The sequence below is a fragment of the Thermobia domestica genome, chromosome 3, assembly GCF_964235325.1.
Source record: "Thermobia domestica chromosome 3, izTheDome1.hap1.1, whole genome shotgun sequence".
Classification (NCBI taxonomy): domain Eukaryota; kingdom Metazoa; phylum Arthropoda; class Insecta; order Zygentoma; family Lepismatidae; genus Thermobia; species Thermobia domestica.
In genome coordinates, this window is record NC_137456.1 from 12042315 (window position 1) to 12062055 (window position 19741).

The window sequence follows — 19741 nt, forward strand, 5'->3', positions numbered from 1 at the left end:
AACGGGCTTCATGGATACCATGCTTCTTTATTCTCTTAATTTTCAGATACAAGCCCCCATGTCGTAAGCGTCAGTGGACCACCGATGCGCAACTGGCGACATTTCGCCAAAAGTTGGTGATCCCGCAGCTACGATCCGTGGTGGCCCCACTTCGGTTTTGAAAATTATACCACCAGCGGCAGAGACTCAACGAAACGCCAACGAACCACAAAATTTCTCCCCAAAATATGTTAAATCGCCCATATGCTTGATTTGTTTATATTCAGGTGAGTGTAAAAACACTAGAGGAAAAAAGCAAGTATCCCAAGATGGGCGCGAACCTTCAACCTTAAGTTTACTTGCCGCATATTCTTCTGACTTCGCCACGGAAACGATGAAGAAAATCTCGCTTGTAGAAGGATAAATTATTGAGGTCTTAATTTAGCCAATCAAACAAATCCCTCTATCTCGAGTTCTGTGAGATGGTACTGTGAACCGTTTCGAGATTTATTGCTTTCTGGTGGAGTACTATCTATGTGCAAAATTTGAGAAAATCGCCGACGCGCACCTTCGGAAACTCCTCTTTAGTGCAATGTTGACAAGAGATGGTGTGGGTCAATGAAACCTTGATCCACAAAATACTGACCCACTACACATCGTGACCCACAATGACTCAACACCCAACGTGACCCATTCACCCATCATGACCCACTCTGACCCACCACCAACTATAAACAACTGAACCATTGTGACCAACTCCGACCCACTAAAATACATCGTCATTAAGTTTGATCCATTATCCACGCCATCCTCTCTACTGACTTAAGAGGTTATATTTGTAATAAACCATTTTTTTCCAGTAGTTAGCTCCTCTAAAAACTCAGCCTGCATCTCAAAAGCCAAGCAGTAAGTCCTATTGCCATTGTTGCAACTGGAAATATCAAAATCCAAAAGAGCCTGAACTTCTTTCTTCACTACAACCAAATGAAAAAAAGAAGAAAAATGGAGGTCTTGAAAGTAAAACGTAGACAAAGTTGCCAGTGTTCAGAAAATGCTATCTAGAAGGCACTGAGCAGAATGGGTTGGTGGGTCAATGGGTCAGTGTGAGTCACAGTGATGGTGTTTCGCAGTGGGTCACGCCTTGCTGACCTACGATCCACTGACCCACTCATAAATCTTCACCCATTTGACCCACCGACCAACTCAATCTCTGATTTTACATTTAGTATATCATTTAAAAGACGAAAAATACATCTACACAATTTTTTCTTGATTACGAAGGCTAGCTTGATACATATACTAGTTGAGATGGTAATTTCTTCTTAAGGTGAGAAATTGATATGATTAAAGAGCCCATCTTGAAGTGGTTACAAACTACATTCCAAAGTTATTAGAAACGCTTTCGCGACCCCAGAAAACTATTACTTCGACAAATATTTAAGTAAGTTTTTACATTTTATTAATCATATCTCCAAGCCCCTCATCCTGTAAAGATGGGGATGAATTTGGATATAACGCCATTGAGTGCCTCACTACTCATCTCAACGACCGAGAAAACAATGGATAACACTCTACAATCAGTCATTTTACACTATTTTTACATGCCACTTTTCCCAACTTCAATCTCTTGAGGTATCTGAATTCCACAATTTTTTTTCCTTAGATTGAAAGTAATATGTCTCCCATGTTAGGTAAAAGTTGCTCCAGACATTCCGGAGTTTCGCTGGAATATACACGTATACATACATCAAAACATTTAGAGCTGTGTGAGCAATGCTTTTGATGTTGCTCCTGTAAATTCAAAATCCAGGAGGTATAGTCGCTCATACCAAAACGTGGCATTAAATGACATTGTGTTTGTAACAGTGTCACGAACTCAAACTATGGATTTGACACTAATCTCAGTCACTTGAGACATTTTATTTTTCATCCTTTATCGCCCGCCATAATAATGGGTTTTGAATCAATTGAATTGATTTTGAGTTTAACGTCCCGTCAGCAGTGAGGCTATATGAGACGTAGACCTACTAATTAACGCGAACTACATGAGCTCTCGCTGGGGGCCGAATCTGGGTCTCCCACACCGAAAGCGTGTACGCTATACGCTTAACCACAAAGGAGCTTTACGATGAGAGTTAAATTTGGACTTTAACGCTTTCGGAGTTGTAATTATTAATTTCTGCAACAACGAGAACTATGGATTCGACATTAATAACGATCGCTTTTACTTTATATATATTGGTGGAGAGAAAGGGACCACATCCATATACAAAAGCCTTGCAGATTATTGAACTGAAATCCTTTGGAAAGAAATCCTATTCTGCCTTCTTTCTCGAGTATAAATAAGTCTCTTAGACATGACTTCGTGTTCGTAAATATCCTGTTTACATAGTTTTGGGGATCGGGAGTTTTGTGTCTGTAACGAAGATTGGAGTTTGTATAATAATTTCTGTTTATACCGGAATAGTCTCTTTACCTTTCAGAAAGCGTAAATCACTTGCTGTAATGAGAAAATTCAGAAGTAACTTCCGATGACAAATAGCTCCAAATAAATACACTACATAATTTATTTATTGCGATGATATTATTTTCTTAATTTGTATTTAACATTCACATATATCATAGAATACCAACGTACTGTGAACACCTGTTATATTTTAAACATAAGAGTCAATTTGTTCTGCAATGATTGTATGTTATATATATACAACTGACGTATTTTAATGTAATTATTTTATATAATTTTTCATGCATTGCGGAAAATAGAATTTCATAAAAAACATTGACTCAGAGGGGAATCGAACCCTCGACCTTATGATTTGAAATCCAACGGCCTACCACTGAGCTAACACAAGCGCTCCACGAATAACTTCTAGCGATATATAACGGTATTTAAGATAATAATTACATTCATATCCACTGCAAACGCTGTTTTTGTTCTACTTTGACTTTTATTTTAGTACTCAGGAGAGAATAATGTTCTATGTCTTAACTTTCACCATTCTTTTACATATGGAAAGATTCGTTTACGTATCTAAATATTCCATTAAGTATGGAGAGCAAAATGACAAACAAGCATGTGCTGGCATTAATACAGTTTCGAAATATTGTATCATTAAGTATTTCAATGTTGCTTTTTTATATATAATTGGTAACAAGTCTTATTATATTTAAAAGAAGAAAAACACATCTGCAAGATTTTTCCCGATTGCAAAGGTTGGCTTCGAGGTTCGAACCTGGTTTACTTTTTCCCGAAGATACCCGAAGTTGGACTTAGAAAATTTTTGCCTCGAAACAGCAATAAAGAATGCGCTCAACCTTTTTGAGACAAGGTGTACATATGTTTGTGTTAGTGCCGACGCAAGACTTATTGTTTTCGGTTGAATTCGAACCATTAGACTACTTCCGGAAATAAAGAGCACGTAAGAGTTATTAACATGGAAGATTCATCCATTTCTGAAAGCTGGCACCAGGAAAGAAACGCGTGATAATTCTAGAAAGAGAACATCAGCTATCTTAACCGACACGCCCGTAAAGGATGCCATCGCTGAGAGAGCAGCAAAGTCAAGGCAAACCAAAGCTACTGCTCTTTCCACTGAAGCAAAGAAGAATCTTTTTGGGAAGAAAAAGAAACAGAAGACTGGAAGACCGACATCCAGAAAGAGCAAGAAAAAAGAATAATCTGATAAAGAGAAGATGAAGATTTCTGCATTGTGTGCTTCGATGCATACACCAACAGCCGTCCCGTCAAGGAGAGAATTGGACCCAGTGTGTGTCTTGCAGAGCATGGGCGCATGTAGAATGCACGGATGATTCGCCATTTTACACATGCCATAACTGTGACCCTGAATTTTCTGAATAGACCTAATTATCACTTGTTCAATTCTCAGCATCAAGCGTAATTTATATGTGCTCTTTTGTTACAAAATAGAGGCCTAGCTATTGCTTTTGCTTTTTCTTTCCATTTGAAATGTAGGAAATAAATTGCGTTTTTTGATAGTTCAGTTATATTAATTGCATTTTGAAGTAATGTGAAGAATTAGCCTACATCACATCCTGTTGAAACTGGTGTGATTTGACAATTTTGTAGCTTTCGATGTCATGACAACCAAGCTAGAATGAAAGAAATAAGTTTTCATATTTCATAATGCTCATTCTTTTAAAAGTTGTGAATAAAAGCCATTTCAAAACTCAAACGAATAGCTTACTTCAATGCAATATATATAGATCTTTTTTTTTTTTAAATCACGTTTATTACTAATAAATCAAATTTTTGTTTGTGTTTTTTGCCTACGGGTTTCGAGAAATATATATATGTTTAAAAAGTATGCCAACTAGCCCCACAATATCAGCCAACCAGTCCCACACTAGAGGCTGGTTGGCATACTCCATTTTAAAACAAAGAAAATTTTATTTCTCGGAAACCATAACCAACAAAACACAAACAAACATTGGATACACCGGACGGAATCTTGGTCTGTCCATACACGCCCATGACATTGCAATACAGTGCACTATCTGCTCATAAAAAATAGAGAATGAAAAGTTCGTCAACCACCCCCGGTCTCCCCTACTCATTTGCCCTTGTACGTAATACATAATGCATAAAAAGTGATTTATTTGCGTAACGAAACAGCTGACTGAGCGTCAACGAGCGACGGGGATGAGAAGCCATGTAGGGCTCATTTTGTTCCATCTTGACCCCGTGATAATACCACGTGACATTACGTCACACTCGGGTGGTGCAACTTCCATCTAAATCTGCCCTCACTTGTATCCTTTTGTTCTACTTATATAAAACAATGGAGTACGATAGAGCGTGAAAAATAAGCAAGCTGCGTGAATAATAAACATGTTACGTTAGTCGAAGGAATAGTGCTGCCAACATGTCTTGAGCTGTGGCAAAAATGCGAACTAAAGCTCACACCCTCACACACACACCCACGCGTTGAGCCAATAATAGTTCAGCTGTTGCTAAGCGAGAGAAAGCGAGTGGAATTCCTTCAGCCGATAACAGCGCTTGCAACGGAAGACTAGGGATCAAGTCAATGTGGTATATGTTTAGTCATAGATAGAAGTTAATCGACGTAAAAGGCTAGAGACTACATTCATTAATTGGTCAAGACGTAGTCGAAATGGTATTCATACTTCAAAGTTCTTCAATTTTCATTCTGTAAGTCGTTCCTTTCATTTGTTATGTAAAGTATTTTAGAACAGAAAGTTCATAACAATGCGGAGTTTTTCCTTGATATAGGCTTTCCTTCAGTAATTAATTGTATTCTTACACATTTCATGCTGTTGTTTGTAATCTCGTTTAAATGTAGTTTATGAAATTACAAATTTAATTCTTGTAGTACTTAGAACAATTCGAAATCTCTCGAACAATTTTTGTATCCCTATTCTGAAATGAGGACGAAAACCACGAAATTTCGTTTATCTTCTTCCTATCATGAAGAAGGGGATGAAAATAATGTTGAATCCTCGTATTTTAGAAGTCTACTGTTATTTCATAATATGACAAGAAACACGCTTTATTTTCTTTGAATTTTATTTTCCACACGGAAACTTATAAAGATCAATATAACATAAACATATGAAAGATACTGTAGGCTTCTTATCTGTGATCGAATCTGTAATGATAGACACGGACAATTCACAGAACCGTCTACAAGTATTTTTCAGTTACTATTGACTTGAATAAATAATGTATTGGAAGGCAATACAGGTGACAAATATCATGACATCCACGAAACGCATTCCTATTGGAAGAGACCAATAGCCAATGGGAGATATAGAAATAAATTATCTTTGTTATAATAGAACTAAATATTTAATACAGATTAATATATCCTCTCATGTACATCTCTGAGCACGGAATGAACTTTCATATGATTCTTTACGGATCTGAATCTTAGGTAATTATATGTTTAGTTTTCTATATAAATGTAATTTATATTTCGAGTTATTCATAAGAAAAATTTATGCAGCTGAAATGAAATGTAATATCTTAATCAATTCCTTCTTCAGTCATTAACAGTGCGTTACTAGCAACTTTTCCCACTTCATACCTACAAGATATATACTTACGAGGAATGACAAGCCGCACTTGAGATTAACCAATTCGATCTGCCAGTATTCAATATACAATAATTAAAAATACACATTAATATGTATTACATTTAGTTCTAGCAGTGCTATTAGGGATTGTGAATTAAATGAAGTGAAACGAAATTTTTAGTAACATTCTACGGTTACGTTCTGTACACTAAAGAAGACGGAAATTAGAATTGTCTTAAAGCGTATATACCATCAGTAGTACCTCTGTACATCTTCTTTTCCAGATAGATCAATTTTTTTAAACTTCAATATTGAGATTTCAATAATAAGATAACTATTGTTACAATTTTCTTTTTTAATTTGTTTGATGCACAGCGTACTGTTACAATTTTCGTTTCTTAATTTGTTTGATGCACAGCGTACTGGTACAATTATCTTTTCTTAATTTGTTTAATGCACAGCGCATTGTTACCATTTTCTTTTCTAAATTTATTTGATGCACAGCTTACTGTTACAATTATCTTTTCTTAATTTGTTTGATGCACAGCGTACTGTTACAATTTTCTTTTCTTAATTTGTTTGATGCACAGCGTACTGGTACAATTATCTTTTCTTAATTTGTTTAATGCACAGCGCATTGTTACAATTTTCTTTTCTAAATTTGTTTGATGCACAGCGTACTGTTACAATTATCTTTTCTTAATTTGTTAGATGCATAACGTACTGTTAGAATTTTCTTTCTTAATGTTTGATGCACGGCATACTGTTACAATTTTCTTTGTTTAATTTGTTCGATACACAGCGTCCTTTGTAATCTAATTTAGATTAGGAGTAGCATTAAATAGAAATATATTCAAAACTGTGTTAGGGCCATTTTATACACGATAATCTAATTCTACAGTTTTCAGTTGCAAATGATCGTCTGTCTGTAACTGTATTCGAAGATTGACAGGAGAATGTTCTGCAACGAGACAATACAATTGTTTAGCTTCTTTTAAAACTATCTGGAATTCGTTCTGCATGACTAAATGCTATATATACTTATTGAATTGGAAATTTGGCGAGGCCAAATTTTGCACAAAATAGAAATATTCGTTTCTTTTCTAGTATAAAGGGCCGCGGTGGCTCAGTGGTAGAGCGTTCACCTCTGGTGCTTGGGGTCCTGGGCTCAAACCCTGCTCCCGCCAAGTGAACTTTATGTTGGACAAACATCGTGTGCGTGGGCTTTCTCGGGGTTCTCCCGTTTCCTCCCACTTTCTTCATTCCACCATTTCATTCATCTCTCATCATCACCGTCTCCTTTAGCCTAACGGGCATAACCGTGGGACGTAAAACTCAAAAGTTTCATTTTCTAGTATATAGCTGTACAACGGTTAATAATTTTCTTTAATTGGGAGTATAATTAATAATATATTTTTCTTCTGTATAATGAATTCAAACAACTTTTCTATTTAAGGTGCTAAGTATTGAACTTTGAAATCTCTTGTAAATGTTGGACTAATTGTAAGTAACTTGTGATTCATATATGCATTTCTATAGATAATTTTTCAGGTACCAAAGTATTTTAGTTTATTTATTTATTTATTTATTTATTTATTCATAGAATTTCATACAGCATTAAGTCAATTGACTGAAACTTAACAATATAATAGTGACAATAAATAAATAAATAAATAAATAAATAAATAAATAAATAAATAGATAGATAAACAAAAACAAAAAGTTCACCTGTCAATTTACAATGTTCTCTTTTGTTGCGTTTTAAAGTTTCGTTCAGAAGTAAAAAATAGTACATCCTGTTAACAATGTATTGTAATCATGCTTTAGTCTGTAAAACAAAGAGCATTTTACAACCTATAACCTAGGTGTCTCGTAAGTTATCAAATTGAGAGACCGAGTTCGCCGGGAAGGAACTCGAAAGTTAATCTGTGATAGTATAAAAACTCAGAATCAATTTTTCCATTGATAAATCTTAAATAGGTAAAGTAGGTCTGCAGCTCGGCGTCGTTTGTCGGGAATACATAAGTTCATTAAACTCTACAACGGTTTATCGATGTTGTCAATCTGTACCCGTTTCATAAAAAGGATCAGAGGCGTCATAGCGGAGCAGCTATGCGAAAAGGAAGATAAAAGATATATCTTGAGGTTGCTAGAAAATAAATATAATAGATATGTGTAAAAAGAAAGTAAGAAGTAGGTAACGATTATTGAATGTAATGTGGTGAGACTTCTTTTGGAAATAAAAAGGTAAAAACCAGTTACCCTCGCAAAGAATTGTGTTAATTGTCGAATCATATCTAAGATTTGCTTAGTATTTACTGTTTCAGACATAGATTCTTCTGAATTACCAAGTACGGACATAATCTTCACTGTGTATATTAGTCATAGTTGACTGACGTATAATTTTTCTCCTACTACGCAAAAAAGTACATTCAATATTCATACGTCCCTTTCTATAAAAATTAAGACCCTATCTTTACTTTATTTCAAGATTTGTACAGGGTCCCGGGTTACGTTGCACCAAAAAGATATAATGACATATACTTATAAACATTATAAGTTAAATCAATATGTATGGATAAATAGTAATCAGAAGAATTATTATACTAGCAATTAACACAATCCTTCTCGAGGGTAACTGGTTTTTACCTTTTTATTTCCAAAAGAAGTCTCACCACATTACATTCATTAATCGTTACCTACTTCTTACTTTCTTTTTACACATATCTATTATATTTATTTTCTAGCAACCTCAAGATATATCTTTTATCTTCCTTTTCGCATAGCTGCTCCGCTATGACGCCTCTGATCCTTTTTATGAAACAGGTACAGATTGACAACAACGATAAACCGTTGTAACTCATTATTTCTTGTATCGAGTAGTCACGTAATTCGGAAGTTCAAAATCTAACTATGGCTGTAAAGAAATTTCAGACAGAGTCAATGCGTGATAGATGATAGCTACTGACATGCTGGTGAACAGTATTTCTATTCAATGATCGCGAAAACAAAAGCCTTACAAAACATTGTAAGGGTAGGGAGGCTTTGTATTTTCGGTAAATCTATAAAGTAGGCCAAATAATTTCATAGCTCTGGATGAGATTGAAGATATGATCCGTAAACGAGAGTTTTTCATCAAAGACAACACCTCTGTGCGTGGGTTTCCTCGGCCGTTTCCTGCTACTCTTTTCATACAACCATTTCATTCATTGCTCATCATCACCACCTCCTTTAGCGTAGCGGGCATAAGCAAGGGACGAAATACTCAAAATTTCATTTCATTTCAACCTTCAGGGAGGAATCTAATCATTCATATTTGATTTTGTTCTTATTTGTGGATAATTATGAATGATTCCTGTGTTCGTATTTGTGGACAATTAGATTCCTCGCTGAATGGTTAATAACAGCGCACTGCGAGCTTATAGGCTGGACGCTACACGCCAATTCGGGTAACGCGAGCTATAGATCTTTTTGAGAAGACACACCTTTAATAGGTATATTGTTGACATTGTAAGTCTGAAGAAGTACATTCTTTTTTTTCTTTTTTTTTTTTTTTTGAGATAAGGGTAGACATTTATTCTTCTATATAAATTTCTAGATATTGTTTCTGTTTACTTATTTCAGTTCTTTTGACTTCGTATTTTCTTAAGATGATAACGTGTACATGATGTTTTGAAGTCAAGAGTTTAAGTCAAGTTAAGACCAATTTAACATCTCAAACCGCCTCAGAGATATAATGAACTTTGAGGCTGTGATAGGTCAGTGGTAGAGCTTCACTTTTGTATGACAGATTCCTGACTCTATCCAGGATCCACCAAGTGGACTTTAAACTGGACGAGCACCATGTGCATATATTTTTTCAGGTTTCTACCTTTCCCCTCTCACTTTCTTCATTCCACCATGGCATTAATTTTAATCATTATCGTCTCCTTTAGCCTACGCGGTGTAAACGTGGAACGTAAAACTGAAAGATTTCAGTGCATTTTTCATAAACTTTGTTAAAGTTTGTAAGACTGCTTCACTGTGTGATTGCGAGAAATTGTAATTATAACTATCTGAAACTGATGCTGTAATGTCAAAGGAAAAGAACGAAAGCAAGGATCATTTAAAAAAAAGTCCTATAGCAATATCTACTGATGCTTTCCATATCTTCAGAACTATCTGAAAAATCAAAATGTTGTAAATGGCATTATGATCTTAATGTCTACTTGGTTAGATGTGATACTTATCTAAACATTGGGGGGGGGGGGGCACAGTGCCTAAGTGCTAGAGCGTTCACCTCTGGTGCTTGGGGTCTCTTGTTCGACCCCAGCTCGTGCCGAGTGGGCTTTGTTGTGGAGAAACACCTTGTTCGTAGGTTTTCTCGGGATTCTCCCGTTTCCTCTCACTTTATTCATTCCATTATTCCATTCATTTCCCATTACCATGTCTCCTTTAGCCTGGCCAGAATAAACGTGGGACGTAAAACTCAAAGATTTCATTTCATTTCAGTCTATCTAAGTACTTTTTCGAAATAAATTGAGGGCTCTAAAATTTGAATGTTTTTTATATTGTAGCGTCCTTACTTTGCAACATTGAACAATGAGTGAGGTATTATGTGTTTTTGATTAATAAAAACATTTAAAATTTATAATAATCGGACATAGTGCCATTTGAAAAGACACACCTTCATGTTGGGTTAGTAACACTGTTAGTCTGGTGGTATTGAAAAGTATACCGTTGTATTGGGATAGATTGGTACATACCAAGGAAACTAAGGTAGGAGACGACATTTTTTTTATCGTTGAACACAGGAATAACCTTGGAAACATAAAACCCGGTACAGATATCAATACAGTGAAACACTGTAAAGTAAATCAGCTTAAAGTATTTCATCACAATTTGCAGGGTCTTGGCAATAAGCTGGACTTTAAGGATGTGTTAGTTGAGACAGTGTTGTCAACTGCACATGTTATTTGCATCACGGAGCATTGGTTAAGCTGTACTGATATTAAATCTGTAAAATTAAAAGGTTTTGATTTGGTAAGTCATTATTCAAGAGTTAACTTGATTCATGGAGGAGTTTGTATATTCGTTCATAATAAGTTAAATGCTGATGAAGTTGATGTATCGATGTTCAATCTGGAACTTCACTTTGAAGTAGTTGCAAGAAGTCTTGCTCATAAAGTGTGTATATGTAGTATTTATAGATCTAATTCGGGTAACTTACGGGTATTTTTTAGAAATCTTGAACTTCTTCTTGACCATCTGTGCAAAAGATACAGTATTATCATTTTGTGTGGTGACATAAATATAAATTGGATGGTTAACACTAAAGTTAAAACTGATTTACAAAACCTATTAACTTCATTTAATCTCAAAGCTATTGTTAATACGCCTACCAGATTTGAAAAATCAGCACTTGATCAAGTAATAGTAAGCAGAGAGTGTCATAACCACAAACTTGAAATATTCAACCCAGGTTATTCAGATCATGATGCGCAATTAGTTAGCTTATCGCTTCCATCAACTAACTTACCAGTGTTGCAAAATACTACCAGAATTGAGAAAAGGTTATTTTCACCGAGTAACATTAGTTACTTTTGTTATTTGTTGGCTCTTGAGACATGGGATGGAATCTATTCAGCTTCCACTATGGACGAAAAATTTAACTCCTTCTTAGATGTATACTTGCACTGTTTTAATGTAGCTTTTCCTCTCATGTCAATTAGTAAATGTAATAAAATTAAGAAGAGTTGGATTACAACTGGTATTCGTAATTCCAAACGAAATTTAATTAAGTATGCTAAACTGCTTAATGATACAAATGTTTCTGATGTATTCAGAAATTACGTTAAAAAATGTAAGATAACATATAAGAAAGTTATTAAGACAGCAAAGCGAATGCATAATTCGAAAATGATTAATAACTCCAGAAATAAAATTAAAACTATGTGGAATATTATTCACCAGTGGGTAGGACTACATACAAAGAAGGGTAATATTGCTAATTTGAATCACGTCATTTTTGACAATAAAAGAATTACAGACCCTGCTGAAATTGCAAACAAATTTAATAATTATTTTATAACTTCTCCTCAGATAGCTCTTGGTGCTCTATCCCACCAAGCTGATACAAGTGGTTCTTCAAATATGCCTTCTTATCCAAAATGTATTTTTGTTACCCCGGTAACTATTGATGAAATATTAGCAATTATAGGAAAGATGAGAAATAGCAGTTCTGCAGGTCTTGATGAAGTACCGTTCACTATTATAAAACAATCTGCTTCGATAATTGCTCCTCACCTGACTCATGTAATAAATTTTTCCCTTCAATCAGGCATTTTCCCACAACGGTTAAAAGTGGCTAAAGTGATTCCCTTGTTCAAAAAAGGCAGTCGTTACGATATTAAGAATTATCGCCCTATCTCAGTTTTATCTGTATTTTCAAAAAAAATTGAGACGGTAATGTCAAATAGGATAAGGAATTACTTACGTTCCAATAATCTAATATCATTATCTCAACATGGGTTTTTAACTGGCAAATCTACTGATTCTGCGATTTTCGATTTTCTTAGTACTGTTATGCATGCAATAAATAATAAAAAATGGGCAATTGGACTCTTTGTTGATCTTACTAAAGCATTTGACACTGTAAATCATGATCTCTTACTCAAAAAATTAAGCTTTTATGGTATAAGAGGAACTGCCAATAAACGGATCGAGTCTTACTTGAAGGATACGTATCAGATAGTTCAAATTACGAACGAAAATAATGGCGAAATGTGTAAGTTTAGTAGTTATAAAGGTAAAATACTAACTGGTGTACTCAAGGATCAGTGCTTGGTCCATTGCTCTTTCTTATTTACATCAATGATTTGACATATGAAATGTTGCCTAATAAATGTGTATTATTTGCTGATGACACCAATGTTATTATTACAGGTAACTCACGACATGATATTGAATATAATCTAAACACTGCGTTTTCACGATTAAGTAACTGGTTAAGTAACAATAAGTTAGTTCTAAACAATGATAAAACTTCCTTGCTAAATTTTTATTATCCTCTTCAAAATAAATTTATTCCTTACGTAATGGTAAATAACAAAAAGATCGACTTTTCTATTTCAACTAAATTTCTTGGTGTCACCATAAGTTCGAAACTAACTTGGAATGAGTATATTTCTCAACTCAACAAAAAATTAAGTAGTATTTGTTTCCGCTTCCGTAGACTAAGAGGTAATGTCACAACAGAGGCCTTAGTTTCGGTGTACTATGCAAAATGCCATTCTTTAATAACTTACAGTATTATTTTTTGGGGTTATTCTACTGAATGTATTAGCACGTTTCGCTTACAAAAGAAAGCACTAAGGGTTGTGTTTGGATTGTCACCAAAATCTTCTTGCAAGCCCATCTTTCGAGGACAAAAAATATTACCATTACCTTGTGCGTATCTATATAAAGTTATCTTGTTTACCGTAAGTAACAAACACTTATTTATTGAAAACAGTAACGTCCATAAATACAATACTCGATTCGTTAATAATTTGCATGTTATCCCCCAAAATTTCTCGCTTTTTCAAAAAAGTGTATATATTAACTGTACAAAAATTTTCAATAAGTTACCTGACTTTCTAAAACAAAACAAATCATATTCTATGTTTAAATCGGATCTTCACGAGTTCTTAGTAGATAAATGTTACTACTCGGTAAATGAGTTTTTTGAAGATAATGTATAAATGTTTTTTTCCTTTGTTAATTATATTATGATTGTATAAGCTTATAAAAGTCATAGTTATGTATGTATTATTTTATCTAAGTTTTTTTTCTATACCATATATGTAATTATTTTGTAATTTTGACAACTGTATGCGTGCTCGAGAATACTCTCATTTGTATGCAAAACAGGCAAATAAATAAATAAATAAATAAATAAATATCCCAAACAATATTCTGCTGCTAGTATTTATATGATCCAAAATTTGGTCATTTTTCGCCTATTAGTTTAAAAGTTACAAGGGAGTTTCAGGATAAATTGTCTACCCTATATATATTATGGGAACAAAGTACCGAACATTATTGGAATAAAGTACCGAAGAATAGATATTTACTGTTTCATTTTAAATTTTCATTATAACAGTTTTTTAATAATCATAGTTATTTAAAAAAATTAAAAATGTATAACTATATATTTATATATATATATTCTTTTTTTTCATGTAAATAAGTTAATCCAATAATCGAGATTTGAAAGCAATTAGATACAACCATAAGTAATTACATAAGAATTGTAAAATAACAATGATAATTAAAGAAACTGTTATAATGAAAATTTCAAATGAAGCAGTAAATATCTATTCTTCGGTACTTTGTTCCCATGATGTTCGGCAGGTACTACTAAATCTTCTGCTTTCAAAGGCTCCAACCTGTCATGTTATGTCACTGTCTTGACGTACGGTACAGCATTCATGCTGTTTTATATATATATAAACTTATGGACTGTGAGCTGTCTCTTCATACTCCTTGCTCGGTTGCTACATAAATTGATGCACCAATGATGTTTGTTTTTTCTCCTAACCTCCCTTCTCCGCAATTACAGAAGAAAGACTTCTTCTAGCTCTTTACTAGTGGGTAACGTTCCCATTATAGCAGACACCTATGCCCCCTCCAACCTACAATATGCCTCAGTACAAGCTGGACTCGTAGCTGTTCGAAGAGCGAAAGAAAAAAGGAATAAATATAGCAATGTACTCGATAACTATTGCTTTGTCGCAATAGCAATTGAGTCTAGCGGTTCTTGGGAAGAAGGAGGCCTCAAATTTATAAAAGAAATCGGCCACCGTCTATCAATTAAATCAGGAGATAATCGAGCAAAAAGTTTCCTGATTCAACGCATAAGCATAGCCATTCAACGTGGGAACGTGTCGGCTATAATGGGAACGTTACCCACTAGTAAAGAGCTAGAAGAAGAAGAGAGGAATAGAATATATATATTCTTAAATATTGAACCATAGCGCTTTGAAGAGAAAGTGTAAACACTCAGTTAGTTGGAGTGGTTCACCACAGAGAGGCGCTGCCATAGTTTTACGATCCCACTTCGTATGAAACGCTACGGAAATAAATGTAAATCTCATAGATTTTTCTTCTTTTTCAACAGTTCGTTAATTCACCTACAGAAACGTAGTGTGTACTTAATTGATTTCAGTATTAAATTGTATACTTAATACAGGTGTAGCAGTAATTTGTAGATAGACATAAAATTTATAAAATAACTAAAAAAAAGAACTTCTGCACCCACAAATTTCCAAACTCTCAAATTTGATATAATATTTTTCCATCTATTAATAAAGTCTTTGTATATTTTATACATGGCATTGAGACAAAACCCAAGTTACATTTAAAATATAATGAAACTTGTATAAACTGGAACTTCAATAAAGTGGAAATCTGTCATTAACGGAAACTTCTCAAAGTCCCGGTGTGTCTTTATATTGCTCTTCAAATTTGTATAAAACGGAAATCTGTCCAAAACGGACGAAAATGTCGGACAGATTGCTTTCCGTGCTTTATGCAATTTTCATTATAAATATAAATTGATAACAGATAATATTTTATTATAAGTAGGAAATATAGGCCTATCTATAATTATTACGGCAAGACTTCTTCGTTGAGCCCTGGGTCAGTAATTAGACACTAGCAATTTTTAAAAACTTGAGTGATGATTTTGCGATTTTTGACGACGATAACTCCTTCCGAATTTCCTTTGAGCGAAAAGAGAGACGGCATTTGATATAATATAAAATCAATTTGGGAAATTAGTTCCATGGAATGAATGCTCCTTCCTACATCCCAGCACTATGTCCTCAACTTTGATTTCATTCAAACTGTCCAAAGTATCATAAACATATGTTACTTTACATGCTTTTATTAGATGCAATGTTAGCGGCCACTACTTTTCTGCCTGTAATAAGACGCACTTCTTGAGTTGAGTACATTAGAAATGAATTTCCAGTCTTTTAATTTAGTGAAGACAGCGCCGTTATTTTCTTTTGAAGATATTCTTCGTGATTTGCTTACACCGTGTACATTTAGTAAAATTTGACTCTTTAGTATGTAACCTGACAAATGATAAACGAGACCTTCTTTTGCAGTACTGCATTTTGAAAATGGTGGAGAATTATTTATCCAGTCACATGCATCTGTGCCCTTTTCAACCAAAATCAACTTGAAAATGATATTTTGTAACGCCTTTTTCTTTAGTTATTTATTTTTTTCTTCAGTGATTTTTTGCCAATTTTCTCATTTGATTAACCAAAGTCGTGAGAGAAATATTATTTGAGGTTCGCAGATTGAACTTGATGAAAGCACGTTTTTTACAGGAACATAGTAGAGGTACAAATATTGCAGCATATGCAAATGAAGAAAGTCAAGGGTAGAAGGGTAACCATCACATGACAATGATCTTACAATTCCGAAATGTCATTCCAGTAGATCCTGATTAAATGTTGATGTTAATATATAGGAAAACTATTATTCCACAAATATTCGGTTATTACCAATGTACTTTGAATGGTGACACGAAGATATTCAAGTGTTCTTTCAGATGCGAAAGTGTTCTTTGTGTTGTTGATTAAATACATGTTCTGCAGAGTTTTATGCTGTGAGCAATTTTTAAAAAGCCCAGAGGAAGGGATGTTAGTGTTCAAATCATCGGCAAAGTCATTCATGTCAGGGAGGAAACTACGCTCTGGTGAAATCTGAAAACGATCGCAGCGCCACCCTAGCCTTGGGGACAACAGAGGGTTGACAGTTTATATGGACTAGAGCGGGAGAATCCACACTTTCTCTTCAAAGCGCTATGATTGAACTATAAAATTATAACAACGGTAACGATTCAAGAATATTACAATAATTTTACAACAATTTCCCAAAATTAATACAATTCTTCTTATAAACGCAATCAGTGTATTTGAAAAGTCTGTAAAAATCAGTTACATACGAACTTTTAGAATATCTCAATTGGTAATATATATATATATATATATATATATATATATATATATATATATATATATATATATATATATATATATATATATATATACAAAAGAAAAGAAAAGTAATGAAGTGCACAAGAGCAGCACAGGAAGGGGCAACTTATGGCTAAATGGAGAGAAAATCGAAGACGTTAAGACGTTCCCCTATTTAGGAAGTCTAATATCCGGAAGAAGTGAAAAAGATAAGTTAGAGAACAGGCTAAACAAGCATTCAATAGGAAAAGAGGACTGCTAACATCAAGAAATGTGCCATTGGACGTTTGAAAACGATTTATTAAGACCCTGGTATGGAGCGTGGCGCTCCAGAGACGTGGACATTCAGAAAAGCTGAAATATCCAAGCTGGAAGTATTTGAAATGTGGTGTTGGCGCAGAATGCTGAGCATATGATGGACCGAAAGGTAAAGGAATGAAGAGGTACTAAACGAAGCTAATGAAGGACGACAGATTATGAAGATAATAGGAAAGACAAGAAACAACATGCTTGGCCATATTATTTGGCACTCCGATTGTATCAGCGTGTTGATAGAGGGAAAAGCAGAAGGAAAACCAAGAAGAGGAAGACCAAGAATAGAATATTTAGATGCAGTTACGAAGAACAAAGATGCAAAGTATGAAACATCTCTCCCAAGGGAGATAAAAGTTTTAAAATTTCCATGTTGCCCACCAACCTATGGTTGAGGTGAGCAAGAACAATATATATACATATACACTGTATATTAAAATAACGTATTTGTGCTACATTTTTTAAATAACAATCGTGTCTTTCCTTTTCTCTTATAACATTATAACAACAATTTTTGACAGCTGTAATTGCAAGTTCTCGCAATTACGTATTTTAAATGATCTACCTGCGCTAATATTTTATCCGAAACCTTTAATTCTATCAACATTAACAGTAATTATTTCTTCCTTTTCTTTTTACGTAATACCTACACATTCCCAGTTAAAAAAATTCTCATACAAAAACAAATTTACATCAATCTTATATTGTATAAGTCTTCGTTTAATGGTATATCTATCTATCTATCTATCTATCTATATGTATATCATGTATAATTACAATTTTCAATTTTTAAGAATTAATCTACGTATATCAAAAGGTAAGGCTATTAACTTATACTAAAGGATTCAGCCGTTCACTTTCACTGTTTTATCAATAGGAGTCCATTAACATCAGAAGCAAAACTAATGTCAATATCAAAAGCAGGAAGGGGCTGCGGTGGCTCAGTGGTAGAGCTTTCACCTCTGGTGCTTGGGGTTCCGGGTTCGATCCCAGCCCCCGCCGAGTGAACTTTGTGGTGGTCAAACAACGTGTGCGTGGGTTTTCTCGGGATTCTTCCGTTTCCTCCCACTGTCTTCATTCCATCATATTACTCATCATCACCGTCTCCTTTAGCATAACCATGGTACGTAAAACTGAAAGATTTCATTTCATTTTTTCATCAAAAGCACGAATCTTAATTCTTCCTTGTTTGGAGTATCATATATAGTTTGGAGCTTAGCTTCCATTTCAGCAAAATTTTAAGAAAATTCAGTAAATTAAGAAAAGATAATTTCATGTTATTCAAACTATGTTCTTAAAACTTCTACAGAAGGTTGATCAGGTTATATCCGACCAATTTTCAAGCTGTGCTTAACCAATAGAAAACCATGTCGCCGCCACCGGTTATGTTCTTATCGGATCACCAACATTATGGACTACCGCCTGACACACCAATTTTCATTATAACAAATTAGTTGGAACACAGGAATAGGAATTCCCTGTCATTCCTTACTGCAGGTTTTCTATACGTCGTTAGAGCGATATTGTAGACGTTGTTTCAAAAGTCTAAAAGCGCAGTTATGAAAAGGAAAACGCATTTCTTTTTCGTGTTTCATCTAATGATAAAACTGGAGGGTATGAGTGGTCGGTTTGTTAAAGTAGCTCCGCACTTGGTTCTTGTTGGTTCCGTACAAATGTGGTCTATTTTCGGATAGATCGGGGTCGTGACGGATTCCTGAGAATATATCTCAGCATTACTCATCTTGTAATACTAGTGTGAAATTTTTCAAAATCAAACATTTTACAGTTGCTGATACTATAAAATTATGACAAAATAGATTAAACTATTCATTAGTGCTATATTTAGAAAGATTTTTACTATTATTCTGTTGTTTGTGATTCAGGGTGCTTTACTACTTTTCAAAAACACATTACAAGACTAGTAGCTTTAAGAAAGGAGCCCCTGGAAGTAAGTAAATTCACTTTCATGCAGGGTAATACACATAGGCTGCCGCTCCCATATCCCGCCTGTGTCGTGGTTCACGAATTTTTTTTCTCAGACTTTCACATTGGAAGTTCATTGAATTGTTTTAGGTCTTCCTTGATGTGACGTCCTCCTGCCATATCCCGATAGTGTCGACTTGAAAATAAACCATCCCGATCGAGGCTCGATGACCGCACTATTGTTTTCTTCGGAGTAGTCGAAGTAACACGAAGTTGACCAGAACAAATAGCAACGTCTTCCTCCTTGCGATATATTTTTGAAGTAGCATCACGGCATGCGAACGGTATGTGTGAATGAGTATATAGCATGGGAACACACCCTATGTGTGAATTAGCCTTTACGTATCTCCAACACCTCCATGTAACAGCACCCAGTGATAATCACGATTTCCAGGGAG